Source organism: Nilaparvata lugens, chromosome 9 (genome assembly GCF_014356525.2).
Source record: "Nilaparvata lugens isolate BPH chromosome 9, ASM1435652v1, whole genome shotgun sequence".
Lineage (NCBI taxonomy): Eukaryota > Metazoa > Arthropoda > Insecta > Hemiptera > Delphacidae > Nilaparvata > Nilaparvata lugens.
Window position 1 is genome coordinate 2,637,729 of NC_052512.1, and position 12,236 is coordinate 2,649,964.

A 12,236-nucleotide genomic window follows, 5' to 3' on the forward strand; every position below is an offset into this window, starting at 1 on the left:
AATTGAAATGGGCCAGTTTCTATGAGTTGTTCAAGGTTTTAGTCCATGATAACGAATCTTTGACCAATCAACAGCAGATACAGTATTTATTCTCACGATTAAGTGGTGAAGCGGCTAATCTTATTCAGCATGTATCGCCCATTGGGGCCAATTACCAAAATATATGGACGTCATTGGTTACTCGTTATCAGGACACGAGATCTCAGACCGAAGCCTATTTGAAACAGATTTTTGAATTCGAGGCTCTTAAAGTCGAAAGTAGGTGTGGTCTGACTGCAATTCTTGATCAATTTTGTGTGCCAATCTCGGCTTTCGGGAGTCAATCTTACAGATATTATTTTCTTGTATCACGCATTGAAGCTGTTAGATCCTGTAACAAGGCGTGCATTTGAGGCGGCAGTAATAGATCCATCTTATGATGACTTGGTGGTCTCTTTTATACAAAAACAGGTTAAACCTTTGCCGTTTGATGATAATAAATTGTTGAATTTGTCAAGTAATTCCGTTGTAAAAAAGACTCAGTCTGCTTCCAAAAATTTCAAAACTCACTCTCATTCGAGTTCAAAGGTGTTTGTCACTCATTCACCCAGCCATGAATTGTCAACTGATCTCAATAAAGCTGAGAGAGGTGTGAGCTGTCTGTGTTGTTCAAAAAAGGGTCATAAATTTGTTGATTGCATTTTATTCCTGAAACAGACCCCTAGAGAAAGATACGCTTTTGTGAAGGAAATTTCGTATTGCTTTCGTTGTCTGAAGGATACTCATTCGAGTAGAGCTTGTAAGAGTGATAAAACGTGTTCTTTATGCAACCAGATGCACCACACATTGTTACATTTCGGGTTGAATGAGTCTAAAAGTAGTGTAGAGTCTGTGAGTGTTGAGAAAAATCTTTCTGTCACCTGTTATTCTGCTACTAATGGTAGTAATAGCATTGTCGTTTTGTCTACTGCTAGGGTGTTAGTGAAAAGTTCATCTGGTGGATTACATGAACTTCGTGTTTTGTTGGATAGCGGTTCTCAATTGCATTTTATTACATCCAGTGCTTGTAAAAAATTGAATCTTCCAATTAGTAAATTGAATACTGTTGTTCACGGTTTTGGAGGAAAGGAGACGGTTGTACGTGGACGTACATGCTTCTCATTTCAATCTAGAATTGACTCAGATATTTGTTTCTCTGTCGAGTCTCTCGTGGTAGAGAGTATTGTTGAACGGTTGCCCTCTTGTGAAATAGATAGGTCTAAATTGTCTCATTTGAGTGGATTACAATTGGCTGATGAACAATTCTATTCACCGAATACAATTGATGTGATTATTGGTGCTGAATTGTTACCTCATTTGCTGAAGTCTGATCGTGTGGTGGGAAAGGTGAATGAGATTACAGCTATAGACAGTCTTTTGGGTTATATCCTCATGGGAAGAGCTCCGGTTTTGTTGTCGTCGTGTGATACGAGCAGTCATGTTGTGTGCAATCTTTCATTGGATAAAATGGTTCAAAAATTTTGGGAATTGGAAGAGTGCCCTGCCTCAACACGGCCGCTAAAACCTCAAGAAGTCGATTGTGAGAATAACTACGTTTCATCTGTTTGTCGTACTGAATCGGGGAGGTTTATCGTTTCATTGTCATGGTTGGAACCCCCTGATAATTTGGGTGACTCGTATAATTCTGCCAAACGATGTTTTTTGAATTTGGAAAGACGTTTGGAGTTGGATTCTACATCGCGTGTTGCCTATCACGAAATATTGAAAGACTATTTGAAACAGGGACACATGTCATTGATAACCGATCAGTCTGATAAGAGTGGTTATCACATCCCACATCATGCAATTGTTAAAGCAAGCAGCTCCCCAACGCCAATTCGTATTGAGTAGCCTAATATTGGGATTACTGCGAAGAATTTTTGCGCAATTACCGAGAAATAAGGAAAAATTTTTGCGCAAATCCCCCTCCCCCTCCCCCTTCCCCCTCCCCCTCTAGAGTTTGCGCATGCGCAAACTCCCCCTCTCCTCCCCCTCTCCCTCTCCTTCTCCCTCTCCTTCTCCCTCTCCTCTCCTTCTCCCTCTCCTTCTCCCTCTCCTCTCCCTCTCCCTCTCCCTCTCCTTCTCCTTCTCCCTCTCCCTCTCCCTCTCCCTCTCCTTATCTTATCTCCCCTCTCCCAGTGAGGACGAGGGGGTTGAAAAGAGAGAGAGTGATCTTTCCCTCTCTCTCAGTGAGGGAAAAAATAATTTCCCTTTCTCTCTCTTTGAGGGAAAAAGGGAAAAAATAATTTCCCTGTTGGAAAAATTAATTTCCCTTTCTACTGTCAGATTAAAGTGAATCCGGTTTGCTTTCCACCCGACAGTTTAGAAGAAGAAGAATTTCCAAATTCTAAAATTCCTCTTCCTCTATGTGTGCTGTACAAACCTGCGGGCATTGCTTTTTTTTTTTTTTTTTGGTCAAGTGTGCTCTCCGAGAATATCTATTAGTAAATTTAGTACGAACAAGCATTCCAAAAATATTTATAGATATTCTCAGACCTATATCACTTGGTGTGCTCAAATCAACATCATCATATAGGTAAGAAATCACCTTGCTATGCTTTCAACGAAGGCTGTTTCAACGACCCCCACTCCTCCTACCTCTGTCACATGATCACACACCATATCACATGACCAGTCTTTGTCAGCATCCAAATCTTGTTTCAATAATTCTGTATGACGTCATTTCTCAACTATCTTACTATAAATACCACTGCATTGATCTGCATTCGTTCAGTTTGATAGTGTCAACGGTGGAGTAAACATGGATACTTCTAAGGTGTTTAATGTGCCTATGCTCTGTGGTAATAAAATCAAGCCTACCAATGAGCGGTTTGGTTTGTGGCTTCTATCAGAAAACTTGTGTGATGACAACCTTGTGACAGACATTGGAAATATTGATTACACTGCTGGGGAAGAACTGTTTGTGCAGGATGACTCAAATCTTGTGCCTATTACAGAACCTTTTTGTGACAATATAATGCTTGTGAAAATCTGTGCTTTGCATGATTGTGAGGCAATGGATAAGAGACGTTTTGTTCTAAAAAAGGATATATGTGGTGCATTCAACTTATATTTGAGAGGCAAATTCTCTAATATGGTGTCAGCTAAACATGGAGTCAAAGCAAAGCTACCTTACTTATTGGACAGTGGAAGTGATATGTCTCAAAAGATTCTACAAGTGCTTGGTAATGACAATTACAACGAAGTGAAACAAAAATACCAGGAACCAGTGGGGATACCTTACAAAGTGGAGCTTGCAGATGTCCCAATTGCTACATTGATAGAAGAACTACCGAGATTATTGGAGCAGCTGAGGAAGGAGCACTTCTATCTACTAGACTTGGACATAACACAGGACAATAATGTGATAATGTGTGTGTGACAATAATGTGTGACAGGACATAACACAGTAATGTGAGGGTAAAAATTTATAATAAGTTTGTATGTCAAATCACAAGCCCTGGTGTAAATAAGCAGTTAGGTAACCATATTGTAGACTTTATTGCCTGTCCAGATACAAGATTACAGGAAACCTTTACCTCTGATGCAGCTAAAATGCATGGTATTACACGTTTGGAAGCTACAATCTATAACTATAGTTTAACAAATAGAGACAATAGCAAAATCTTTGACCCTATTCAAGATAGCTTGTCACTCTTGAATGATAGTAGAAATTATTTCCAAAATGCCCCAATTTATTCTGTGTCCTTGGCTAAAATGTGGAGAAAACTGACAGATAATTTAAAAAATAGTTGTTGTTTGGTCTATAATGATCTTCTACAGTATGTTTACTGGGGTAATAGCAATACCAGGAAATTGACTGGAGTACAAGTAAAGCTCCCCACTGAGCCACAACATAGAAATAAAATAATTTCTTATGTTATTTCTGCATTCAGTTTCAATCTACTACCTATAAATTATGTAGAAATTTTTGAGGATCCATCAAACAAGAATAATATCAGTTTCTCACAAAAGTGTTATATTAAGAGTGGTGAGACATATTTCTCCAAGTCAACCACAGTTTTCTCTACCATATCCAAAGTTGTTGACCTAGATGAGTTGGGCCTTGTAGCAACAGGTAACTTGATACCACAAGTCTTAAGAAAACGAGCAAACATAACTTGTAAGCTTCTCCCATACCCTGTTAAAGAGATACAGCCCTTGTCTCCTATCACAGTGCTATCAGCCAAGAAGTGTAAGCTAGAACTGGATGAAATTGATCTAAAACGGAGGAAAGTTGAGTTTTTTGAAGCCACACAGTCATTTAGGGAACAGCATAAGCAGCTAGAAGAATTTGAGGAAGAAATAGAAAATTTGAGAGAGGAACTTGAGCCATATTTCCATTCACATTGGCGAAATTTTGATCTAAGTGGAGTGTACAATGTGACTGCATTTTCTGTAAATAATAAAGGAAAATTTCCATATGTAGGTGTTTTAGGAGAAAAGGAAGGTTCGAAAAATGTTTACTTTGTAAAGGGGTGCCATAAAAATGTTTTTATTAATGCATACAACGCAATAGAAGACCTTAAGAAAGAGGGTTATTTTGTAATCCCTTACACTGACAAAAAAGAAATTATTTGTCTACCAAGGGAAGAGAAAATTTGTGTAATTACAGTCAATGGTATGACAAGCTATAATGGTCATACATTTCCTAGAATAGAATCACTCAAGTTTCTGTCAGATGTATGGAAAAACTTGGAAGACACTCCCTTCACACAAAAAGAAGTGGAGCAGTATAATAACATCACAATGCTGGAAATTAAAGGGAAAGTAAAAGTAGGACAGTGTAAAAGATTGGAAGAGTTACCACAAGGTATAGAGTTAGTCATTATTGCAATAAAAGAAGTGTACAATAGAAACAATACTCGGTATATCCTACAGTTTGAAAATGTGGAAGCATTGTATGTGTCAAACTATTGGTTAGAGGAAGAATTTGAAAAGCCAAACATAGATTTGAATTATAAAATTAGAATCAAGCTAGATGTTTTTAAATATACACCCAGTAGGAATAAGGAAAGAGTTACTTTCTGTATTTGATTTGCCCATAGATATGCTTTGATGTATGTATAATAATTTAAAAATAAAGAAAGTTATTGTGACATTGAGTGTTGACATTGACCTCTCTCCCCTTCTCCCGATTCCTCTCTCATTTTTTCTCCCCTGCTAAACGAGTGGAGGAGGAGGACAGAGGAGGAGGACAAAGGAGGAGAACGGAGGACAATTTTTGTCCTCGGAGGGGAGGAGGAGGAGAACAGAGTACAAAGGTGGACAAAGGAGGAGGAAGGAGGACACAGCAAATCAGAGGTTAGTTAGTTATTTGATATGGTGTGTGATCATGTGACAGAGGTAGGAGGAGTGGGGGTTGTTGAAACAGCCTTCGTTGAAAGCATAGCAAGGTGATTTCTTACCTATATGATAAGAAAAATTAAAATGTGTTTTATAGAATGAAGTGTGTACGCACGCGCAAGCATGCGCATGAGCTGACAACATCGGCCGATCGCTCACTGTGTCAAGGTCGGCTCAACGCTCTGCCTTCCTTGTTGTGAAGTGAGGGCGTTGGCCTGCCACATCTGGTGTGATGCATTTCATTCATTCGCGACCTTGCAAGGTCTTGTATGAATGAATGCATCGTACACATGGCTGGATTGGTATTCCATTCATTCTTATCAATATTATTTTGTGTTTGACTTTTTCACATCAGCTATTTGAAATGCATTTTGAAAATTCATTTCAAATAGATGATCTGAATAGGCGAATTCGATTTGAAAGTATTATTCCAAATTAATAGAAAATTCCATTTTTTCTTTTAGATTAAGTTAGTGTAATGATTAATTAATTAACTTTAGTTAATGTTTGAGCATTGAGTTGAAAGGTAATGAAAATATTGAATGTTGAGAACACTCTTTGTGCATGTTGATATTCTTCGCGTGTCAGAGGTGTGTCCGTTAAATCATTATGAAAACATTCTATTGGAGGAAGTTCTTTCCAATGTACTTTCTTTCCCCAACTTCTTTTCCATGTCTGTACTTTCTACCAAATTACGCACCAATACTTCCAAGGATTCAGACATAAACTTGTAGGAATCTAAAAATTTAATTTTGCCTACCGAAAGTGTCAAAAATCTCTCTGACGTATTCGCGATGCAGGAAATTTCTTTTTTACATTCACCGAGCGATTTCAGAATAAAATGCGAATCAAAACCGGAGAAATTATGAAAATAACATGATATGTACTCCGGAGTACGTGCTGTTAAATTGAGAAGTTCAGTAATTTGTTGATAGAGTGCATCACTGCATGCAATATTATATATAAGGTGTGTACTGCACCAAATGTAAGCCATTATCAGTTTTACCTTTGAACAGGAATCATGTCCTATTCTTTGTGTTCTGATATTTTGGACAAGCCACAAACTCGCTCTATTGGTATCCAGTGTGATCTTGATTCTGATATTTTGGACAAAGCTCAAACTCAGTCGTCGGTACTTTACGATATTGAATCAACAAGTTTCTATTATGAACCAAGGAGAAGCAGTACACCAATCCAGAAGTCGGGAGAGGAGGGGGAAGAGGAGGTGGAGGAGCAGAAACGTGAGGAGGAACAGAAACGTGAAGAGGAACAGAAAGGAGTGGACGACAAGCAGACACCTACGAAAATTGCTACGGTTGATCTTCACTGGTTTAAACAAACTTGTAATCAAATTATTGTGAAAGAACTTGCTATCGTTGACGAGTGCAATAATTATGCTGTATTCCATTTCAAATCACCATTTGCAAAGATGGAATTGAGCGCAAAATTGTATAACGATGTAACATGGCTGGAACGTAACTATCATAAAATAAAATGGGAAGATGGAGATTTAGAATACAGTGACTCATTAATACGTGATTACCTTGCAGGTTATGAGAAAATTTTCACAAAAGGAACTGAGAAAGCAAAGTTTTTGAGAAGATTGCATTCTAACATACAATGCATACTTTCTCAAGCCTGATTTCAGCTTTTTCACCACTTCGTGGTGTTATGATGCATGTAAGATACATAAATATAGACCTGATGGAAGATGTGCTTTATTCTCTGCTCAACATTATAATTCTTTGCTGTTTAAAAATATGTATCAAACAAATAATTTCTTGTGCGAAAACAATCGAATGCAAAGTATGAAATTGGCACCGATGTATACAAATGCACAGAAAAGAAACTTTGCACGTTATGGATTCTTCTACAATGGAAAGGAATTACAGTGTGTTTATTGCTTGCATGCATTGAGACTGCATAAAGCTCGTACATGTTGTCTGTCTACAATTAGATACGCCCCCCTCAGAGACAACTGTGTTACAGCTAAGTGCACATTCCTACCTTATCAATTTTATTGTTCATAACTTAATCGAGGTCATGCAGTGTTTTAGCTTTGCAAAATTCAAAAAATTAACTCGCCTCTGGATGAACTTTGGAAATGCTTGTATGACATTGCAGATAAAAAATGTAAAAGATCAACTTAGATCATTGGGCTCTCTCTGTTAAAATATCAATAGAGCTTGAGTATGTTCCCTCCAAGTGATATAGGTCTGAGGATATCTAAAGCCATTTTTGGAATGCTTGTTCATACTAAATTTACTATAGATATTCTCGGAGAACACACTTACCAAAAAAGTAACGCCCGCGGTTTGTACAGCACATAGAAAATTTCAATATAAATTTGTGAAATTTTTCTTAACTGTCGGGTGGAAAGCAAACCAATTGTATTAATTTGCAATCACTTTATAATTTTACAGTATAAAGATGTAACAGATTCACTTTAATTTGACAGTAGAGAATACAGATTCACTTTAATCTGTCAGTATAGCATTAGATGTATTAATTTGCAATCACTTTATAATTTTACAGTATAAAGATGTAACAGATTCACTCAGTATAAAGATGTAACAGATTCACTTTAATCTGTCAGTAGATACAGTATAAGTTATTAGATGTATTAATTTGCAATCACTTTATAATTTTACAGTATAAAGATGTAACAGATTCACTCAGTATAAAGATGTAACAGATTCACTTTATTTTGACAGTAGAGAATTTTTCCCTCAAAGGGAAATTATTTTTTCCCTCATCTAGCATTCACTTTAATTTGACAGTATAGCATTAGATGTAGAAATATGGATTCACTTTAATCTGTCAGTATAAAGATGTAACAGATTCACTTTAATTTGACAGTAGAGAATTTTTTCCCTCATCTAGCATTCACTTTAATTTGACAGTAGAGAATTTTTTCCCTCATCTAGCATTCACTTTAATTTGACAGTATAGCATTAGATGTAGAAATATGGATTCACTTTAATCTGTCAGTATAAAGATGTAACAGATTCACTTTAATTTGACAGTAGAGAATTTTTTCCCTCATTTAGCATTCACTTTAATCTGTCAGTATAGCATTAGATGGATTCACTTTAATCTGTCAGTATAGAGAGAGGGAATTTTTCCTCCAAAAAGGGAAATTTTTTTTTTCCCTCACTGAGAGAGAGAGAGAGATATATCTCTCTCTCTTTTCAACCCCCTCGTCCTCACTGGGAGAGGGGAGATAAGATAAGGAGAGGGAGAGGGAGAGGGAGAGGGAGAAGGAGAAGGAGAGGGAGAGGTTTTCCCTTTTTCCCTCAAAGAGAGAAAGGGAAATTATTTTTTCCCTCACTGAGAGAGAGGGAAAGATCACTCTCTCTCTCTTCCTCCCCCTCATCCTCACTGGGAGAGGGGAGATAAGATAAGGAGAGGGAGAGGGTGAGGGAGAGGGAGAGGAGAAGGAGAGGGAGAGGAGAAGGAGAGGGAGAGGGAGAGGGAGAAGGAGAGGGAGAGGGAGAGGGAGAAGGAGAGGGAGAAGGAGAGGGAGAGGGGAGGGAGAGGGAGAGGGGGAGTTTGCGCATGCGCAAACTCTAGAGGGGGAGGGGGAAGGGGGAGGGGGAGGGGGATTTGCGCAAAAATTTTTCCTTATTTCTCGGTAATTGCGCAAAAATTCTTCGCAGTAATCCCAATATTAGGCTACTGTATTGTGTTTGATGCTAGTGCTAAGACCACCACATCGCTATCGTTAAATGAAATATTGCATGTTGGATCGAAATTACAAACGGATATTTTTGTTGTGTTACTCAATTTTCAATTATTTCAAATGGCATTGATAGCTGACATACGTCAGATGTATCGTCAAATCGTGATCGAAGAATCATGTCGAAGATACCAGCGTATTCTATGGAGATTTTCTATCGAGGATCCAATTGAAATTTATGAGTTGAATTGTGTCGTGTTTGGAGTGTCTTCATCGCCGTATTTGGCCTTACGTACAGTACACCGTCGCGGTCGATTGTCAATAGCTAATCTTGGTTTTGATAATTGTCATCCAATCATCTTGCCGAAAAAGGACAATTTTGTCACGTTATTGGTGAATAATTTTCATGTGAAGAATTGTCACGCTGGGCCCCGTCTGCTGTTATCCTTAATCAGGCAAAAGTTTTGGATTCTGTCTGGTCGTCTTGTTGTTCGTAAATGTGTTTATCTTTGTAAAAATCTTGTATATAAATCAACGCGCAGTTGAAAAAGGAATATTCCTGCCAAATCTCATCGTATTCTATTAACGCGTTTGGCCGTAATCGCGTTACATACAGACAGACAAAAGCAAATCGAGTTGAAACATAGACCTCACTACGTTCGGTCAATCATGGAAGTCGCTTTATTGCTAGTAGTTCTGTGAACAGTAGACCTCGCGCAGTTATAAACCACAGCCTCCTCTTATACTGTCTATCAGAGTAAATCCTGTCTGTATGTTGTGTCGTCGAGATGTCGATGTGAAAACGGCTAATGGTTGTTGGGGTTGGTGTATCAAAAATGTTAACATCAAAAGCTAATCTCCTTCAAGACATACTGGCATCAGGACAGCCCGAGTTCAAAGCAGAGAAAGGTCGAGAGACAATACTATGTTATTTTAGTTATTAAAATGCATGCATTATTGCATGCAATCAATAGTTCATTTTAATAGTGCATTCAATCAGGCATGCAATTAATAGTCCACACAGCAGCTGATTTTTTACCAAGTTACATTGAGATATTGAATCGCAAGCGTCATGACATGCAATTCATAATCTACTCGACAGCTGATTTATGATGAATAATTCTATAGTCTGAATTTACTCTAATATTGGCGAATGGAGGAGGCTCCTTTTGCTTTCAATTATTATCCTTGAAATGTAAAACTCCCATAAACCTTATATATGCGTCGACGCGAAATTCAAAAAGGAACATACTTGTCAAATTTCATGAGAGTCTATTGCCGCGTTCCGCTGTGAATGCAGAACATAAATATAAACATTAAAACTAAAAGAGAAATGCAAAACCGTCGAATTAAATCTTAGACCTCATTTCGCTAGGTCAATTGAAGGAGCAATTTCTGTTTGTATATTATGTGTGTTTGTGGATATATACCGTAATTATGTAAGTCGGACGGAACTCGAAAACGACTCTAACTATGAAAACATTATTTTGAAACAGTTCTCAACTCTGGAAAACTTGCTGAAGTTCCTCAAGGAAGGAGTTTTGGTACTTTAAGTAGCAGCTGATCAGAAAAGAGTTTTCCATTGACCGAGCGAAGTGAGGTCTAAGATTCAAGTCGTCGGTTTGGCATTTCTCTTAAATTAATGTTTATATGTTGCGCATTTACGGCGAAACGCGGTAATAGATTTTCATGAAATTTGACAGGTATGTTCCTTTTTTAATTGCGCGTCGACGTATATACACAAGGTTTTTGGTAATTTTGCATTTCAAGAATAATATAAAAGGAAAAAGGAGCCTCCTTCATACGCCAATATTAGAGTAAAAATCTGGTGTGGCGCACTCACACAACTTTCCTTGCCGTTATGAAAATTGATCATCTGACGCTAGTGTTCCCGCACATCTCAAGTCCACTATTCAAAGATTTAAGCCAGCTGGTGACAGGGCAATAACGCTGGAGACACACATGAGGTCTGCTATCTCTTCATAGTGAATGATTTAATAGAATCAACAATAATTTGCAATTGAATAATCACATTTTCTCGAATTTAAAGCTTATTTTAAATTTTAGGTGAAAATGTTACTAATTCAAATTCAAATTCAAATTCAAATTCAAATTCTTTATTGCATGATCAAGAAACATTACAATAATACAAAATCATTCACATGAGGAGAGAGTAGAAATTTCTTATTAGCTAGACGACAATAAAGGTATTAAATTAATAAGTCATTACAAAGGAATATTTGCCATTCTACAAGATACAACAATGCAAATGAAAAAAATTAATATTTCATGCGACTCATCCAAGAAGGCCAAAGCCTGTGTTTGGATGGGAGTCTGTACTATATAAATAAATGAAATTAATGAAACATGAAAAGAAAGAGTTTGATCAAGAGATAATAGATTTCTGTAGACAGTATGTACTGTAAATCCAGGACATTGACGTCTGTTACAAATAAATATATAATAATCAAGAAGTATCGAAATTCTTGGAGTAATAATGGATAGAGCTGTATTAGATGATACCAGAATATAGAGCTTTACTAGAATAGGATTGGAAAATATGAATCTCTGCTGAGCTAGGGATTGATTTTAACTTTCAAAATTCCGTTAAGAATATGAGACTAATTATTAAGTTTAAGTGTTACATTTTAAACTCAGATAAATGAGCTACATCAAGAAAATTATACCAATCATCAGCAGGTAAACAATACTACATTTAGTACTACAAATTGTTGGTGCAATACTTCTAACTTAATCTATATGTACTAATAATAATTAGGTGCATGTTTGTAATGATATGATAGATGTGACCTATATCAAAATAATAGAGAAGATGCTGGCTTTTTAATTTATGCAGGCTTAAAAGAAAAAATTTTTCAAGTAATGCTTATAAATATTATTACTAAAATACTATACATTAAAAATATGTAAAGACAACATCAATTGTAGAGATTTTTATGCTCAATCTACTCCACTTAATTTTGTTTGTTTAAATTGTATCTGAAGGCTGATAATTGGGAATCTAAAATCGAACTTTGCATTGATGGGGTGGAGCTCCTGAAATTTTTACAGATATTGGACTTGTGGCAGTTGATAGAGCTTATCGATGACTATTATAGGTATGAATTTTATTAAAATCGTTGGAGCCGTTTCCGATAAAATCACGAAAAACCCTGTTATTGACAACATTTTT